Below are 21137 nucleotides of genomic sequence, written 5' to 3' on the forward strand. Positions count from 1 at the left end.
TACCCGTTAGGGCAACATGGTCATGTTCCCACCAGTAGGGTAATTCCGACCGTGGATGTACGGCCTGTTTTACAGCAAAAATATGCAAATTACCTGCGGTGTTCTTTGTTTTTATTTGGGCACATGCATATGCAAATTAGTAAAGATGTTAATAGGGGACGAGGGCATCGCGTGACAAAATGACGTAATCACTCCAGTATTCTCTCTTTCGCGCTAGTTCAGAAAAAGCATTTATATATATAAAAAAATTATTCAGGACCCTAGTCAGGCATCAATCATCCAAGATTTGTATAGCTTTCAGTAACATAATAATTATGTTATCGTAGCTTTAAAATAATGTTTTGTCTCGCTAAAATAAAGTAAACATTGCACACAGTTTTATGACAAATAACAATAGTATGCAATGTTCTGTATTGTGGTCGGATTTACCCCAGGTTCCTTATCACGAGAGGGCAATTCCGACCAAGAGCACAAGCTTAAAGAAAATGTAGAATTATAATTGGTTTGTATACAACTTTCAAGAAGAAGAAAAAAAAACAGGAATAATAACATAATTAAAAACAAAAAGTAAAAAGTTAAAGGTATAAATCTAAATTAAAATAAAATGTCACTTCTCTCCACAATTATCTCTACAACAACATCCACAATTATCAATATAACAATATCGCTTTTTATCTGCTATTTTTGTATCTGTAAAAATATAAAAACAATTTAAAGCTTTTAAATCTGTCAACATAAACAAAATAAGTGTATTTTATAAATGAAACACGGTCGGATTTACCCCCTTTGTATACAGTCCTAATAAAATCATTCAAATTTGTATGCCTTTTGAATAGTGAACCTTACTGCAAGAAGCCTGATTTACTGTTTCCCGTATCGTTTTTAGGTACACAGTAGTCGGCTTCAATAATGAAGTTGTCGATTTCATGTCAACGACCTCAGTGGTCGGAATATGACCAGTTTACCCTAGAGACGAATGCATCGTATTTATAAACACCTATCACAGAAGTCTCACACGAAGTATATTATTAAAAAATTAACACTTCGTCACTGCATCAAAACAAACGTTGACAAGACGATTGCTTGGATCTCACTCTCTCAGAATAGTTTGAACTTTCCAGAATTTGAACTTATCCCCGGAGTCGGGCAAACAGATTAGTAAACTCCAAAATTTGTACGATTACACAAGGGAAAATGCCAGGTGAAAGTACACAAGTTCGATTACGCTGGAGGAAAAGGAAAAAAGTAATAACGTTCTCCAAAAATAATTTAATTTGCTAATGAGCATTCTTTTTGGAGAACGTTAATACTTTTCTCATCTGGAAATAACTGGTATAGCTAGACAATTTCAATTGACTGATTTAAATCAGGATCCAGTACAATACGGCTTCAAAGGGAGGCAAATGTTAGAAAGTGTCTACTCACACTGGGCTGTTAGTCCAACGTAATAGCTAATCTAGTCACGGGAAAAGTCAAGCTTGACACGCGATTCAAAACTTAACGATTCTAAACGGCAGTGAACCAACTGAGAATGTAAAGGAATTCACATTCCTCAGAAGCAAGGTATCTACAGATGCAGCCTCCGAGGCAGAATGTGCAAGTAAAACCCAATCAAGTCTTTGAAAGGCTAAAACACATATGGAACTCTAACGCAGGCTGTAATGTTTGGCAAGTATCAAGTAATATAATTAAGTAAAACTATTTAAATATATTCCAATATTTGTATGCGAACGATTTAAAATATATTTAACACATATTTCCTATTTGTCTAGGTATACGTGTTTTCATCTCTAACTCGGTTTGATTTGAATTTGTGTTTTACATCACTGTTTTATGTGTACAACTACACTGCTATTGGGCTTCTGCTGTTCAGCTTTAAAGTTTGCACAGGGTTTGATTTCTAATGAAAAAGAATTTCCTAAGTTTTCCTTACTGGTTTTCCATCTTATTTAAAACAGAGACTGTATATCTTACGTATTGTTTTAAAAGAACTTTTAATTCCCTTCTTTTGGTGTATGATTGATGGGTGTAATTTGAGTTCTAGTAATTCCATTTATTCAGTGTATGATTGATGGGTATTATCTGAGTTATAGTAATTCCCTTTATTTGGTGTACGATTGATGGGTGTAATTTGAGTTATAGTAAATACAGGCTGGACATAATCCAGATGTACAGCTCTTGAAAGACTACTAGTCCCGCTTTGGTCATTTTCATTTCTGAACTTCAAGGTAAATTGGGGTAAAAAGAGCCGATAAATGTCTTTTATATAAAATATTTAAAAAAAAACTTTTTATATATTTTATAATTCACTGTACTTTCACATGCTGGTATTGTCTAATCTGTCAAAATATGTTTTCCCATTTTAATAACTGATAAAGTTAATGTACTTTGGACTAGTTTATGCTAAGTCGTCGATCACATAAGGCAGCCATTTTATCAGCTGCCTGATTAAGATAGTGCCTAGTTTCCATAATTATCACATGTAAAGAAAGTTTCAGTCACATTACATGAAAGTATCGTAGAGGTATGCCAACAGTCTGTCCACTGTGCATGTTGCGAAATAAACTATCACCTCACCTTATACCGGTCCATCTCTCAGAGGTCATCACTATATGTAGAGCGGCACAGAGCGCGGGCTCAAGCTAAGTTTTACTTTCATATTACATCACCATTATATGCATAATCTACATACTAAGAAATTTATCTTCATGGATCAATTCACTTTATGTGTTGTGTCTGTGAAGGGGCAAATTTCTTGCGATCTATGAAGTACACAATAACTTGGGCCAGAGAACAATTAATTAGATTTATGGAGACAGGCGCGTATCAAATCACGATATTGCCATGATCGGTAATGTCTTTTCGAGGGGAGAATTTTATTCTTAATTAAGCCTTCGTTTATTTATCCAACGAAAGACTGGTATAGACAAAAGCTAACTTTGATTCCATAGTGTAAATACTAGAATTGAAAGATTCCATAACTCTGTTACTCAAACTACAAGGTCAAGTTAACCACAAATTTGGCGCCTCGGGAAAAAGGCGGCAGATATATTTGATTCTGATTGATTACGCTAAATTAAGGGAGCGTCTTTCACACGAAATTCTTTGGGCATTAAATATTGTCTTCATCAAAATTCACATCAGTCAAAGCTTTTCTGCAAGAGAAAACAACTGTAAGAAGACCCCGAGAGTAAATTTGGCAGAAATTCTCTCGTAAAACTGTTATCCAAGAGGACTGTTGTCGAGGAAAACCAATGAATAAATTTGGCGGTAGAAGCGAGGAAGGTTTGAAAGTTCAAAGGGAGAAAATAGCTCCTATGACGTATTATTTCTGAGACGTATTCTGAGACGTATCCTGTGACGTATTATCTCTGAGACATATTCTGAGACGTATCCTGTGACGTATTATCTCTGAGACGTATATTGGGACGTATTATCCTGATATCCAGGTATCTGTGAATCTACGTGCTACACACAGAGTTGAGGGCCGAAAGTGTAAAGACTGAGGAAAGTCGAATGTACAGACACAGTGGAAGTGGAGTTAACCGGAGAAGCTAGTTATGCCATTGTACAAAGCATTGACTTCGATTGTTCACTCGATCCTATGATGAACTAATTATATCAGTGAAAGAGATCGTCTACTTTAATTTAAATATATTTGTGTTTTGTAATTCGGTGAAAGTTTTATTTCTAGAAGCAAAGTATATTCCTGATGCAATGAATTCTCACAGTTGTTTTATGTAATTGATTAAATTGTTGCTTACATGTACGGGGGCTCGTGTTGGTCTCTTCTATATAGATGTTCACCACTTATATTTATATTTACTCGAACCGGGCAATAACATCGAGGTCGGTCAACCTCTAGATAACGAAAACCAAAATAAGCGGACCCCTTGAAAGAAGGTACAATCCGCCAACCCACAAATCTCTTGCAAGAAGAGGGGACTTTGTGTAAGGTTTCTATAAAGTGGACCGTGTGTCGCTTACAGTGCCATTATTTATGGGGGGCTTTAAAAAAATATTGCGTGTGTTCGTTCCACCGATTTCGCAGTTTCTCTGCGCTTGCGTTTGCATTGAGAGTTCAGCTGCTGTATTAGATATATAAATTTGTGTATATCATGTTTATTTAAATCTAAGTCAACCTTATGTTGATGAGGTAGTTACTAGGCTAAATGAATAACTCTTTATCAGGATGGATCCTCAATGTTGATGAGGTAGTTACTAGGCTAAATGAATAACTCTTTATCAGGATGGATGAGGTTGATGAGGTAGTTACGAGGCTAAATGAATAAATCTTCATCAGGATAGATCCTCAGTGATGATGAGGTCGTTACTAGGCTAAATGAATAACTCTTTATCAGGATGGATGAGATTGATGAGGTAGTTACTAGGCTAAATGAATAAATCTTCATCAGGATAGATCCTCAATGTTGATGAGGTAGCTACTAGGCTAAATGAATAACTCTTTATCAGAATGGATCAGGCTGATGAGGTAGTTACTAGGCTAAATGAATACTTCTTCATCAGGATGGATCCTCAGTGTTGAATAATAAAGGAGTAGTCATGTAAAAGTTGGTATTATATTCTGCGCATGTTCTCTGTATTAACACTAAATGGAAAGGATTTTTCTGAGAACTTGTGCAGCACTGTGTTCAGCAATTTGGCTCTTTTTCAATCATGAATTCATTGTTATACGGATATGTATGTGAATCAAAAGCCCTCGTCACACACTATCTTGACAGAGCACCTGATCAATTTAACAGTGCAAATGTATTCAGCTGTCTTGCCTTAATTTAGGATATCATCAGTTCTAATTGGATCAAAGGTTTCGATACATCACGGTGATCAGCACTCAAACAGGATTTCTTCTACACAGGCAGCTGAATTTGGCATAGCATCTGTATCAGAAATATTTCCAAACTTCAACTCCAAAAGCATGAGGTTGAAATATAATAACACTTCAACTTCTCAAGACAAAATGCGTTTCATAGCGTTTTTATTTCTATGTATGTGAGAGACGGTTTGAAATATAATCACGACAATATCCGGACTTCATTCTCGACGAACTTCATGAATTTTACAATGTGTTAGAATATATATATATATATATATATATTCATGACGAGGACCAACTCTTGCGATGATACAGACGTGTTGCCAAGAGCTACACGACAAAATCTTACGCATAAAGACCACGAAAGAACCGCTTTAACAAAAGCCTTTCTAGGTTTGGCTAACTGAACCTAATTAAAAAATTAAAAGGTTGAAAGGACTTGTCTGGTAAGCCAATCTGTATGTCGAAACCGTTAAATATGTGATAGATGCCATTCTACTTCATGGAGTGTTGAAGTATGTACTTTTGCGTGCCACTTTCAACTGAGGACTGTCCACTTGATAATACTCAAGATACCCAGATGTGGAAATATATAAATCATTGTCTGCAAATGCTAAAATACCAGCCACTGACAACGAAATGTCGACTTATGGATACCCAAGATTAATAAAACTGAGAATCTTATCATCTGTTATGCAATATAATCTTCGACATGTTCGCGATCTGGACTTCCACAAGGCCTGGTACTGGTCTCAGTGAATATCTTTGGGCGTTTCACAAGGCCTGATACTGAATTTAGTGTAAATCTTTGGGAGTTCCACAAGGTCTGTAACTGAATTCAGTGTAAATATTTGGGAGTTCCACAAGGTCTGTAACTGAATTCAGTGTAAATCCTTGGGCGTTCCACGAGGCCTGATACTGAATTCAGTGTAAATCCTCGGGCGTTCCACGAGGCCTGATACTGAATTCAGTGTAAATCCTTGGGCGTTCCACGAGGCCTGATACTAAATTCAGTGTAAATCCTTGGGAGTTCCACGAGGCCTGATACTGAATTCAGTGTAAATCCTTGGGCGGCCAACAAGGCCTGATACTGAATTCAGTGTAAATCCTTGGGCGTTCCACGAGGCCTGATACTAATTCAGTGAAAATCTTGGGGCGTTCCACGAGGCTTGATACTGAATACAGTGTAAATCCTTGGGCGTTCCACGAGGCCTGATACTAATTCAGTGAAAATCTTGGGGCGTTCCACGAGGCCTGATAATGAATACAGTGTAAATCATTGGGCGTTCCACGAGGCCTGATACTAATTCAGTGAAAATCTTGGGGCGTTCCACGAGGCCTGATACTGAATACAGTGTAAATCCTTGGGTGTTCCACGAGGCCTGATACTGAATACAGTGTAAATCATTGGGATGCAACTCAAGCTTGAGCTTTATTTCTAATAAATAAATAAATAAATAACATTGTATTACGATGCAGACTTTATTCGCGACCAGGATATGTCAGGATTTTCAAAACGTGCACGTACCTGTTTTATGAATAATATATGTCAATGCTGGAAAAAAAAGAGAAGTAGCCTGGTTGTCTTTTTTAGATGTATGGGTTGAAGATTCAGTCACTAATGCTATCGTGTCAAGCCATGCGGTCAGTTGCTTTAATCCCAAAGCATTGTCTTCCTCCACACAAATTTATTATTATTATGTTTCAAGCATATTTTCCTTCAACAGGGTGCAAGAGCATATAGTTTTGTCTGTTGTCTTACATGCTGAAAATACCACAAGAAGCTTAAACTAAACGTATCCTTCTCCTAGTTTGGGGCTGACATGGCTGATGTTAATAACCTTGCATACACAAAACCAATAAGATCAGTATCTCACTCTTGGGGCCCAGGGTGGCAAAGTGGTCTAAATCGCTCGCCTTTACAGACCACTGCCATCTCACCTCTGTTACCGAGGGTTCGAGTCTCGGGCTCAGACAGTGCGGATATGCAAGAAAGCTCACAGCTTCCCCTGGGTCGGAGGTTCTTTCCGGGATTTCAGCAGCAGAGGGGGCGAATCGGACATTTTGTCCAATCGTTATTTTGCTTAATTATTACTTTCTGCACTCAACGATCCGGTGTCGTCAGCGCCTGGTAAAAAAAAAACGACGTCGTCGTTGGGGGATCGTCGCGTCGTCATTTGGTTTAATTAACACCTTCTGCGCGTCGATCCCCAGCGTCGTCAGCGTCCGGTAAGCACATCGACGACCGCGTCGATGTCATCGCCCCCTCTGCTGCTTACAATGATCTTACAAACAGAGTGATCACTAACTCCTCCTCCTGTAGATCAATTAGGTTATTTGACTGATCGGTGAGTTTAAAATTAATTCTCGTTAAAAACCGATCATGGCATCGCATATAGACCGGATTAATTGGACTCTCAACGATTAAAAATCCCGGAGGGGCTGTTGGTGAAAACGAATAAAGGATATATCCCTGTTGAGCTTGATTTGATTGCTTGGTATCTACCTGGTAACTCCCTTCGATAACATCACACACTAGATTGATTGCTATCACCGATGCGATATTTACGTTGTATGGAGCAATATGCCTACCACCATCTCCGTTATCATGTCTGAGGATAATTGATGGACCGAGAAAATCATTAAGAGACTTTCTTAGTTCTGGCGCGTTGTATTCTGGAAACTTGAAATCGGGTAAATCGGCTTCTGTGATATTATACTCGGTTAGGAATTTTTGTTTATTATCATCGCTGTTAGCGGATATTATTTTAACGATTCGTTCATTGATATATTCCATGTCTGATATAAGTTGATTTAACACCTCAACGTGTTTTCGTGCTTTTGTTTTCCGTAGTTGTTCTAGTTGCAATTGGTAATTACGATTAATTTCGATAAAAAAACTATTGATATCATTTAAATTAACTGTTAATATGACGTGCGATTCAGGAGTTTCCTTATACTGAAAATACCACTGCATGGTATTCCTGTCTTGAAATATAAACCAACTGGGTAATAACGTGTTTTTTATAATAGACAAATCATCTTGATAACTGGTAATAATTTCATGATACGATTTCTCATTCGTGTGCAAGTCCTCAGGTGGATTCTTAGGCCATCCTAGTATGGTTCTTATTGAACTGTTATAAATATCAACCATATACCCCGGTGTGCTTATTTCAATCGTCGACGATAACGTCGGTTCATGAACTGTAATAGCTATTTTTGATTCTTTTCCTGTGATCGATTTTATCCTGCGTTGAAATTCTTTATTGATTTGTTCTATTTGGTATGACCCAGTTGGTATTGTAACCTCCTTCCAGTCTGGGGTCCCATTGGGTTTATTTGTCCATGCAAAAACCAGCGAGTTATTAGGTTGTTGTCCGTTAAATGCGTCCGCTCGGATATTAGGCCAACTGTGATATACTCGCAATTTTGCCAGCGCTATTTCCTTCACTGGAACCGGCGATGGGAAGTTCACACTGAATTCGGGTTTCGTTGACGTTATTGATATCATATTTGTTTGTACCGGAGTGGTGTTATCCGCGATCCGCTGAAGTAATTGAAACCCTTCGGGGTTCAGCGACATTATTATTATTTGTTGTCTTTAGTGTCTAATTTCAACAACCAGGTGGTTCCGGCTTCCAGTTGAAAATCCTCGATTTTTGACATCGCGGAGCTATACAACTGGACCATCGTGGAGAATTCAACATCGGATACGAACAAATTATCAATCGATAACGAGATTAACCCGGATAATTTCGAGTACGCGTCGGATACTATTTGATGTTTTACTGTATACTCGTTGAGTTTTTTCTGAAAACACGATGATATCTTCCTAGTGATTGCGTTGGCGACTCCAGCAACTGTTGTCATCGCGGAGACAGCGATTGGAACAGCGATCGGGGCTATCGTGGTCACCGTGGATAAAATAACACCGGCGCCAGCTACTATACCCGACACCGAGTACACGACCGCGTCGATGGCGGTTATTTTTCGGCGGTATTTTTTTATTTTTGCACGGTATTGTTCGGAAAGCGTTTTTAAGTTCGCGGAGAATTCTTTTGCGGTATCGAATCGATATTGATGTGACGTCGGTGATACCTCTGATTCAATTTCCTTGGTGGTCATTTTTATTTTAAAAGAGCTAGTGTTTTTAATTACTTAGATTCGCTGCAAATTCCACATACCATGTAATGTTTGCCCCGGCTAGATTTCTATCAACGGCATAAATTGTAAACTGTTCAGTTGCGTTCCTGTCTATAATTGTTGATATTGTATTGTTAAACCCGGATGAACTCGACGATAATATATTAAACTGCATCATTGAAACCAGTGTCAATCGATAAATACCCTTGACAGTTGCGGTAATATTTACTGTATTCTGTGTAGGAGTCCAATCGAATGATCCATGCCGAATTGTGTATACTGTGTTGATGATGTTCTCATGAGGGATTTTTATTTTTTCGAATTGCTCTGCTACTCTCGGTAGTCCGTCTTTAATCGCTTCAACATCAGTTTTAATCGTTCCTATTTCCTGTATATGCGTGTCCACATCTTTTTTGTTCGCTGCAACCCTAGTAATGAGTGTATTTATTTCCTGTATATGCGTGTCTATACTTTTTTTGTTCGCTATAACATTAATTTTAAGTACTTCTATTTCCCCTTCATGCACGTCTATACTTTTTTTGCTCGCTATAGCATTAGTGTTAATTGTTTCTATTCTCTGTCCATGCGCGTCTACATTATTTATGATCGTTACAACATTAGTTTTGATTGTTCCTATTTCCCGTGTATTCTCGGTCATACTTTTTTTGTTCGCTTCAACCTCGGTTTTGAGCGTTACTATTTCCTGTCCATACGCAGTGATATCATTTATAGTTATTGTAATTTCTTCCGGTTTGGTATTTTTTTTACCAAAGAATTTATTAATGGCGTTATCAGCCCTGTTAAAATTTTTTCGCAACGTGTGAAATTGACCCGACAGCGTTGTAAACTCCGAAATAGTATTTTTTAACGAATCCGACACGGATATATAATTGTTGCCAAGTGTACTTATTTTTCCATTTATCGTCAAGATGGATTCACCTGATTTAAGTCGTCCGTCGCCGGTATACAAAGCGATAGTGTCCTCGGCGGCATCACGCTGTCGTATTAAAACGTCATCCAGCGACACATTACTGGATTTCAATTTACCCTGGCGGTCTTGAAATACAACTATTTCGCCCGGGTCAACACTTGTTAAATTTAACGTATCAGCGATTTCATCCTCGATTAGTTTTTTTATGTCATCGGTGGCGGCCGTTTCCGTGGGTTTTTTCAGCGCCGAAACCGGTCGTCCCCAAATATCAATCATCGTTATTGTAGAAAAAAACGACGTTTCTAATTAACCCGCCGGGCTTCTACGACCCAACTAGTGTATTCGTTTACAACCACATGAGGTGGTTTCCGCGATGATGAAATCGCCGCGAGTACGTTCAATACCTCACGGCCGCATATCGGTGGGTCACTTAATTGCTGTGTTGGCAACGTGGAATAAAAAACCCGGGCTGAACACGCCCGGGCTGAACACGCCCGGATATACCGCATGAACTCTTTCGGCGGGGCTAACCCGTATGAATCAAAATAGACGATCGCACGCGGATCAATCGCGTACGCAACCCAATGAGTTCCCGCTCCGGAGGACCCATCGAGGTTAATTATGCCGGTTTCAATATTCCTTGGTGCCGCCGGTAATTGATCCCTCATAAAAACACCTCTGAAGTTTTTTATCGCTAACGCGTTTGCGGCGTCTATTAAATCAAAATTAGACATTGGAGTCATAGACTCAGGAGTCATTGACTCTCGAGTCAATAAACGGTTCCCGGTAGTCTTAGACCCTTTCCCGAGTACCATGAATACGGGGTTCCCGGTAGTCTTAGACCCTTTCCGGCTACGGGTCGTTTTTTTTTTGTAGCCTTTCCCGGTTGCCTTCTTTAATGCCATTCCCGCCGCGGTACCAACGGCCCCCAACGCCGCCGCCTTAGCCACTGCTGGTGCGGCCGCGGCAATCAATGCCGGAATCGCAGCTAACAGCGGAAATATCCCACCGGTCTTTTCCATGTTTTTAATTGCTGCGGTTGAAAAATCTATTTGAACTCCCTTTTTATTCTTCATCGCATTATTGAAATGTTTTATTTGACGCGCCGTCAACGATATCTTATGATTACCACCCGCCATCTGCGACGGCTTCAGCGTTATTGTGGTTCCGCATTGTTTAGCCGACTTTGATCGTAATTTCTTGACTTGACCATCAGTCAACTCTACACTGACGATACTATACGACATTTTATTGTAAACGCGTTTTGTGCTTTCAATTACATGTTTTCCACTGGCGCATCAACGATTCTCATTCGTCCACCAACGCCTTCTAGCAGCATTGATTTATCGCTGAGAATGACAGCAACTGCTCTATAATTAACATTACCCGGGGCTATATGAGCTCGGAAGTGTATATCAACGACGGATTGTCTCGTTAAATCAAGATGTTCCAGCGAAAAATAATAAATCGGATACCGGTTTTTAAAATCAAGTTGTGATATTTGCAAACCAGTGTCGACGTTTTGATCACGACCCATATACGACAGCAATCGATGATACACACGTGCGATATGGTTGTCACCGTAATTAAGCTGTATATCCTCGGATGGTTCCTGTTGTCCGTTTATTCTCAGCGAAACATCCCTGACTCCTAATTGATCAAATATCATATGGCTGTGTTCTTGATTACCCAATCGATTCCTATTCTGTAGCGCTATGAATATATGACGCGGGGCTGAAACACCCTGTTTTGATGCTAGGTGCCATGTAAACGTATCGGCGACGTTATCCTCTTTAGCATCAGTTGTTACCGCTAGCCAACTCAACAGCGATTTCCCTCCCTGTTCCATAAATGCTAACAATCGTGCTTCCGTGGTAACTGATGGAGTCAGCACCGGCATCCACAATGCCATTTTAGTTAAAATGACTTTACCGGCAGCGACGCCAGCAGCATGCCATATTGCATTGTTATCATCGCCCCTTCGCGTCAGCGCAATTGTATGCTTAGCCCCATAGACAACTTTTCTGACATTTCTGCAGAATCCAAATATGTGATGGAGTGGAATCGCGCATGAAAACTTTCGGCGTTGTCCTTGCAACATTCCTACTCGTGCTGCGAATCCCATATTGTAATTATCGTTAAGACTTTTTATAATATTGAAATTAACGCCTGGTTTTGCTCTGCGGTCTGGATTGGCTGCTTCAGCCTGTGGGTCAGTTGCGGTATCTTTTTCCACCAGCACGTTGATGTACTGAATATGGTCAGCGTTATCGGTGGAGTCCTTCGCAAACATCATAGATGGGCCCGCCGATCTTGTATAATCATCCGAGTATCTCGCCAACCCAATTATCGTTGTTGCAACATCAACCTCGCGTTCTATTGATTCAATTTCTCGCCCGTCAATAAGATATCTAGCGCTCTCAAATAACGCCATGATACCGTTGTTGACGAAACCAACTCGAACACGAGGGTCATCTGCGTATGGTGCATTATCGGCAGCATTTGTTACAAGTTCTCCCTCAATTTCGATAAACGCTTCACACGGCAGAAAGTATTTACTGGTATCTTGGACTTGAAGTTCAATTCGCGATCGTAGGTCAGGTTGCGCTGCATAATAAGAATAATATTGATAATCACGGACAGAATCATCCCTGCGCACTGGGGCATCCATATCAAACGCGGGATCAGCGGTTCGCGCAAACATTTTATTATTTATCATGTTGATGTTTTCAATTGCGATTTTTTCGTCGTAAATTCTTTGAATTTAAACCACTCCCCGCTATCGCGTTCATGAGCGCGTTGGTTGCCGCATCGGCGGATGGCGAAGTCGCCAACGACTCTAATTTTTCTTCCACGGCGTTATTTATTACTTTACTGACATTTGCAGGCATTACTGTCGTTGATGGCATTACCGGTGGTTTCTGTTTTTTTCTCCTGGATTTCACCAACGACATTAGTTTGTCTCGCGCGGCAGAAAACGCCCTTCCGGCAACATCTCCAATAGCACTAATTCCCTTATCACGAATAACATCAATAGCCTTCATTCCTAATTGTTTGGCTAACGGCGCTACTTTTGGAGCCATTCTTGTAAATAACCCCGCAATGGTGCTACCGAGACCGTCTCCATAGTACGCGCGGTAAACAGGCAATCGCGAGTTTACCACGTAGACGTGTACTGGTTTATCATGGTTGTAGTGTATGATCATCCTTATTAAAAACACCAGTTTTCCAATTAGTGATTGTGATCACCAGTGATTGATCACCAGTGATTGACCCCCTTCCCACCGCCGTGTGGAAAACCGGAATAAATTTTATCAAAATTTCCTTGGGTTTTTGCCCTCGATAAAAATCCGGTTTTTTTCTGGTTTTTTCTTGATTTTTAGTCATTTTTGGTCGTTTTTTGTTGCCTATAGTCGTTTTTTTCTCGATTTTTCAGAAAAACATCGATTTTCTCTAAATGATTTCCTTGGGTTTTTGCCCTCAAAAAATGGCCAAAAACAGTCAAAAAACGGTCAAAAACAGTCAAAAAACGGTCAAAAACAGTCAAAAAACGATAATTTTATAATTTTATAATTTTTTTAATCATCCACGAGTTGGTCTATGAGCGTTCGATATGCATTAATGTCCATGATACCGCCTGCAAATAACCGCTTGCAAATATCAGCGGCCTCATTGATTATTTCCGTAGAGTTATTTCCGGCTCGTTTTCCTCCGATTAGTACCTCTAGCCGTGATATATCACTGAGAACACTACCAGGACAGGTAACACTAGCGTTTTCAACTAGACCACTACCACTTGGATATCCCTTTCCGCTTGTTTTTTTAGAACTAGCTTTTTTTTGATGTTTTTCTCGGACTTCTTCTTTTTGCTGTTGTAGTATTTCTTGTTGTTGTTGTATATCATAATCATCAATTCCCCTTCTAAATTCTTTATATCCCAATTCTTTTGTATCCAAGCGATCAATCTCTTTATTCGTTTTATACAACCAATTAACCCAGTCATCTCGTTTTATATTACTGTTTTTATAATCGTCTTTTAAAAAGTTTTTTCTTGAATGATAGCTTTGAGCGGCAAAATTACCAAAAACCCTATACTCGTCGGGTTTCAGTAATTGAGGTCGTTTTATTTGTGCTATAGCCTTTTCAGTGAGTTTATCTATAAAGGGGACCCCTTTTTGAGTGGAAATTTTTTGAAGTTCACCAACATCACCCTGTTCAGAATCATCAATATCAGCTAATCGTTCATACTCTCGTTGGGTTTTTATATCACTGGAAAGTTGTTTTATCCGTTGCTGTGTTTGTTCTGTCTCTGCTGCTATCTTTTCAAGTACAGGAAGAAGAGGCGCCTCTTTCCGTTCGCCCTCCTTAGGAATATCCCCATATATTGCCCGTTCTGTTGCCGCTGTAACATCTTTGGTCGCTTTAGTTACCGGGGCAAAGAGTTGTTCGCTTCCAACAGCAAAATCGGTTTGTAGTTGCTGCCGCGTTTGAAGTTGTTCTCGGACCCTGTCTCGTAACGGTATAAACTTTTTAAGCGCTGCTAGCCGCTTTCTGGCTAGCCGAGTAGTAAGTGATTCGCCTACCATTATTGCAATTGCTCCGCAATTTCTAATTTCCCGCCGGAGGCTCCGTCTATAATCCTTCTAATATTTTTGATCTTGCTAGAAATCTCCCGGCGTCGTTCGTAAACACGTCCGAGTTTTTTTCGTATTATTTCAACGGCAGTGAATAGTCCAATGAATGCATTTGCGTCATTGTGGTACAGGTTCTCATTAATCGTATGTTGTAATCGTTTTATAAAAAAAGTACTCGCGGGCCAGGGTAAAACGCCCCCGTTTCGACTGTTCGTTAATAATCTCATAATCGGATAATATTTTTTCACTGTCGAGACTATCAGATAATTCAATTCCTTGATTTTTTAATTTTGAAATCTCAGTTAATATATTATTGATGTCTTGGGAATCCATATTCTTATAAACATCTTATTTCTAATATCAAAAATTTTAATAAAATTATTGGGGTCATTTTTGACCCGTTTTTTGTATGGACAGTACAATGCCGTAGATCTCCACTCGAGTGTTGTGGCAGATTACAGGCATACATGGACATTACAATGCCGTAAATCTCCACTCGAGTGTTGTGGCAGATTACAGGCATACATGGACAGTACAATGCCGTAAATCTCCACTCGAGTGTTGTGGCAGATTACAGGCATACATATATACTTAATTAAGGACATTCACATCTTGGAACCCAAACATACATCTCCGGGAGGGAGGCCTAGGGTGACAAACGTCATCGTAGACCGCCCAGAAGATATGCTTGGGGACATCACTACATGTACTTAATTAAGGATAAATATATTTACAATGAAATGATTGATGGATGATGGGACGGCACAAGACAGCACAAACATAAAACGGCGGGGCGGAACTCTACGGCCAATTCAACCAATCAAAAGCAACCCAATTAAATTAACCCGGTTGCATGATTGTGAACAAAAGACAACCACACGCCCGGGTCAAGAGCGTGGGTTAGTTTTGATTAGTTGAATTGGCTTTCGAAAGCCCCAGGCTTATAACGAGTCATCTTATATATAAAGTGACTAATACAGCGGCGTCAGTCACAAGGTGTGTGTTAATTTGAATTCCCTTGAATCGTTAAACCCTTAAATACTTATTAATGGTGTTTCACGGCATTTAAATGAAACCAAATACTCAAATAAAACACTAAAAAAAAGAATACAGCTGTTAGATAACAGCGTGTATTTCATTAGTTTTCATCGTAAAATGATTAATTAATCGCAACATTAATTGGACTTCAAGGGACATAACTCTTGTCATGAGACGCTATCACAAAACGAGTTATCTCCCTTTGATGTTATATATGAAAATCGAATTCTGTGACCCGTCTTTTTTGAGATCGCTGTTTTAGTTATATTCTCCGCAACATCTCGAACTGATTTACTACAAATATCGAAGTATTTACCAGCCGCATTCATAGAGCGAAATATTTTTTCTTCGTGCGTTATTGTATCAAACGATTTGACACTTTTTGCTTTTTTTGCGTGTTTCCCTGTTTTACCTTTTTTGTTATTCTGACTTTGAGTAATAGATTGCAGGTTTATAAGAGAATTATTTAGACAATCAGAATCAATGTGATCAATAACAAAACCGTCCTCGATTGGTCCCTTAAACGTTTCATATACCACCCTGTGAACAAGATAGATTTTTTTCCCGGAACCAAATATCAAATATCCGTGATTATTTACGGTACCAACCGGCTTCTTCAGTCTACAATTTCTAACAATACCGTCGCGAGATGCCTCGTAATTAACGAGCACAGGATGCGGCTGAAATTCTAGGTCCATTTGTATAATAATACTACTTGTCTAATTCATTATTTGGTTTAATTATAAACCTTTCAATGTAGTCTTGAGGAGTTTTGATGACGAAGTCGGCGGTGGGGTCGATGACGGCGTTTTTTATTCGTTTATCGTAATAGCGTTTTAGTTCCCTGTATCGCTTTCCGCCACAATTGATACACAACTGCGATTTTCCTCTTACACCAACGTGGCAAACCAAGCACGGGAGAGGGCCAAGAGAACCATTACGAACGCTTTGTAAATGATACCCGCAGAATTCACCTCTGCATGATTTATTGCACGGGGTTGTCGACCCAATCATCAACCATTTGCATTTATTCATTATACTATATTCTTTTATTTAAATACTTGTTTTAATTATATGGATGAGTTTGAGAGATTAGCAGTAATTAAGCCCTGGAAAAATATTAAGTTCAATCTCGATAGAGTCCTCAAGGACACACCAAAAGCGTTAATAAACGATAAAACCCTGTTGAGTAAAATACGCGATTGTATCAATGAATTCAAACGTGATGGTGCATCTCATAGTTGGTCAACATTTCGAATTGATGGTGTTGTTGATGCTACCATGAACGACAACCGCGCAGCAACGATAATATCACAACTTGACGGTAAAAGGTATTTCTTCAGAGTAAAATTCATTGTCCGGGTGGAATCAGGCGATTGGATCATGCGTGATAAATTTGAACCAGTTCTCAGCGACAAGAAAACAGTCACTGTCAGCCGCGACTCCAAGCCGGGGTTGTTAACCGGAATTGACAGACCATACTATGAACGAGCGTATCCTGAAACAGCAGTTGTTTATGGAATATACCCGTTAAATAAGAAACCTGATATCGGAAAACTGAAACCGATGAAACAGTCAACTGGGATAAATTGTGTAGCAGAACGAATAATAGAGCATTTTACAAATGCATGTCGAGGAAACAAATTGACTGATTTACGACGTAGCAAAATCAACCAGTGGGAACTAACCGTAAAAGAGCGTGGAGCAACCATCAGCGACATAGCGAGATTAGAAACATCGCTGAGATTTCCAATAACCGTTACAACGATAACCGGTGAAGTATTATACGAATCGAAGTATAAATCGAAGGGAGCCCCAATCAAAATTATTGATCATAACGAACACGCATGGACGCCCGCGATCACAATATTTCCACGGGATAGAACAGTAAAGTATATACCCGAAGAATTTTTAGGAGAAGAATTCTCCCGGGATGGTTTTCTCGCGGAGAGGAAACTATTTGATGCTATTGCCTACTTGTGTAAAAACGACCCTGTATCAATGTGGTTACTTCGCAGCGCTGAAAACGATGCGGATACCTTTGATCAGTTTGTAAGACCAAACGGTGAATTATATCGCACTGAAGCATTTCACAACAGGATGAAAAAAACCGCCATAGAATTTGAGGAGCATGATGAACAACTGCTAACAAATTGTTTTACGATTCCATCGGTTGTAGCTCATGTTGCAGCAAGGAAAAATGCGTGGAGACCAACGCGCAGGGAATTTCTACCGGATGTACAATCCAGTTGTTTGGAATACTATCACGGTGGACTATGGAACACTGAATACAACCGCGACGCTATGATCTCGGTTGATATGGTTGCCTGTTATCCAGCGAGTTTTCTCGGGTATGGATCCGCCGCTGAGTACTTTAGACGATTTGGACACCCCAGTCATAAAATGACTCGTGTTGCTATTAATGGACCACTGCCTGATTTTGATTTAACCGGATTCGCTCGCATAGTATCATTTGAATTCGCGGCAGGACTCCATCGCTGTTGCTATATTTGGATCGGTAGACACATGGCTGAAAAGAAGTGGCTGCCAATAGCGCTGCTACGGTATATGATTGATTGTAGCATGCTAGTTTCGTTGATTGTCAGTGACGCGATTATATCATACCGGGCACAGACTGAAGTCTGGTTACCAGAACCGGAGCGTCTAGACAGCATAATTGACGAGTCCAGAAAAAACATTGATGCCGACGAGGAATATATCATCGAATGGTCCAGGAGGATATTTAACCAACGAAACCGCGAGGCAAAAGATCTCGGTAGAAGAATAATCGGTAAGTTTACACAAGGTGGAAAAAACCACGACTACAAACGATATTGCTCACGGCTGATTATAGATGACGCAGAATATGATTTCGTAATCAAGGACGCAGTGGCAAAAAATAGATACGTGAACTGCAAAACAGCTTTCTTGTCCAATGGAACGAGGTTGGGTACAGTTGTTACCTACAGCGATGGAGACAGCCCGGCGTATCCACATTTGAGGGCGTCTATGCTGGGTTATGCCGCTATCAATTTATTCTCGATGATAAATAGATTCCCCGATACCGCGGTTAGAGTAGCCGTTGATTCGTTTTATATTGACGTAAAGTATAAGGGAAACGTAGCCGAGTTTACTAGTCCGGACGAGAGTTGGGGTACATGGAGAATTAAAAATGAAATACGACGCGATTATTCCTCGTCAGCAGATGTCACCGTTGAGAACAACTACTTACGCGGTGATAAATTGTCAGAATGGTCTAATGCACCATCGTGTTCTGATCCAATCTGTAGACATAAAACAGTTTATTTAAGCGGTTGTGGCGGGTCAGGAAAGACGACTCGGGCAATTGAATTATTTCGAACGCGGGCAAGTATAATCGTGCTTACACCGACCCATAGACTAGCGCGAGAGATAAAACAACGAAATGTTGACGCCGTTACTTATCACAGCTTTTTTCGATACAGCGGCGGTGAGTGGACTCCTGATCGAATGGGTGAAAAATTTATTCCCGACATTATCATCTGGGATGAGATATGTACTGTTTCGTTAGATACTTTACAAATGTTTCTTGAGTGGTTGCTGCGCGCGAATACAGCGGTAATCATGTGTGGGGATCATGGCCAACCACCACCATTTGTCGGCGAGGGTCCACATGATTGGTTAAGGGGTTTTGTGGACTATTATGAAGAAACCGATACTGATTACCGAGCACTTGATGAACAACTGCGCGAGGTTAAGAAATTAATCAGATTACAGCCGGATAGAATTCAATGTGAAATAATCCGCGAGGTGATTCCGGAAACGCCGTTGAATGAATTCTGGGAAACATGGAGACCAAACGATTTGATTGTAGCGAGTAGAAAGATAGTCAGAGACACACTTCAGCGGAGGTTGTTTACGTTGCATAAGGAAAAGTTTCCAACGCGTCCAGTGCCGTTATGTTATAGACCCGCGGACACACGGCGGCAGAACATTGAAGTTGAAATTCCAGGCCGGACAGAAAAACAAATTCTCGTGCTGAATGATATCGTGCTCGTTGATATCAGCGTCGTCGAGGACGCGCTACGTGCTAATAAATCCCCGTGGACGCTAGGATACGCAACAACAATACATTCCTCGCAGGGACTAACCATCACGGACACAATTGTTTGGATAGTTGATAATCGCATCGAATGGTCGAATCTAGTCTATCTTGCAGTGTCCAGAGTACGAAGGATAAATCAGCTTCGAAGAATTGTTGTTGACGAAGTCAGTGACGAAGCCGGCGACAAAGTCACCATCGATGCAAGCGTCATTGATAGAAAACTCTCGGGTTACCGCCAACAGGATAAAAAAAAACAGCGGCGTTTTGATATTGATGCCGAATTAATAATCTCGCTACGACAACAACAGAATAATCACTGCGCGAGTTGCAATTGTATAATGAGTTGGCGTTATTCGGATAAAGACACTCGCCAATTTACCGTGGATAGGATCGATAACAGTCTCGGTCATGTCAAAAACAATGTGAGGTTGACCTGTCTTGAGTGCAATAGACGCAACGGCGCTAGTTAAGACCACGTGGGGGCAATTGAGTATCGTTAGGTATCACTTGTAGTTGCTCGCGTGTAAATCCGCGCTGAGGAGCAGTTGAATCCAGTCTGTAGATCGGTGGTCTACCAGTTGATCGTGTTATCGTTGATATGTTATGTGTGGTAACACTCCAAATAGGATCGGTAGCCCTTTTTTTACCGCCTTCAAGCTCTCCTGGTTCATATAGATATCTAACAGTGACATCGCCAAGAATCGGCTTGGAAACGCTATTTATTTTTGATTTTCCGGGTATATACTCGTATTTAATCGCGTCGCTGGGCTTCATGTTGATTGCTCGGGTAATCTCGTTATTTAACGCTGCAATTACACCTGGCAACCTTTTGACCCATTCACGAGATCGTTTTTCTTGGATGAATTCCTTCGCGTATTGATATCCAAATAACCGTTCAGCGAGAGTCCGATTGAATCGTTCAACAATTGCCTGATCACGATGTAGCGCAGTATGACCTCGTCGTACCGCGACGCTATGATGTTTCAGCGTTGATAAAACAGCGCCGCGAAATTCACTACCGGGATCAACTTGTAATAGATTTGGCCAGCGCAGAGGGCCTCTTCGATACATTCTTTCAAACGCAGCGGCTACTTCAGTTGCCGACTTTGTTTTTAACGGCTCCGCTTGTTTGTATCGACTCGCAACATCAGCTACGGTTAGCGCGTATTTGTAACCGTTGTCATGCGGCAAAAATAGTATATCAGCCTGATGAACTTCATTAGGTACGCTGACATCAAAGCGCGAGAAGTTGATTTGTTTAGGCGGTGGTAGATAGATTTGCCATATAGCCTGTTTGGATAACCAATTAGCCGCAGTGGTCTTTGTTACCTTTGCAGCGCTTGCAAGCTTACCAATTGCGGCCTTCCCCTTCCAGTATCCTCTCGGAGAATAATAGATGGAATCCATGTTGTTAGTATAAACGCTATCGTTTTCAATTACCAGCGCCAGAAGCTCCGCTTCCAATCATTA

General features: G+C 40.3%; 1 protein-coding gene across 5 annotated transcripts in view; it reads right to left on the reverse strand.

The window, feature by feature from the left end:
• LOC149781011 (putative sodium-coupled neutral amino acid transporter 11) overlaps positions 1 to 21137 on the reverse strand; it is a 135000-nt gene that overhangs the window by 81040 nt on the left and 32823 nt on the right. The gene's annotated exons all lie outside the window — the stretch shown is intronic.

The sequence above is a fragment of the Sinohyriopsis cumingii genome, chromosome 16, assembly GCF_028554795.1.
Source record: "Sinohyriopsis cumingii isolate HCF-2022 chromosome 16, ASM2855479v2, whole genome shotgun sequence".
In the NCBI taxonomy this organism is placed as follows: Eukaryota; Metazoa; Mollusca; class Bivalvia; order Unionida; family Unionidae; genus Sinohyriopsis; species Sinohyriopsis cumingii.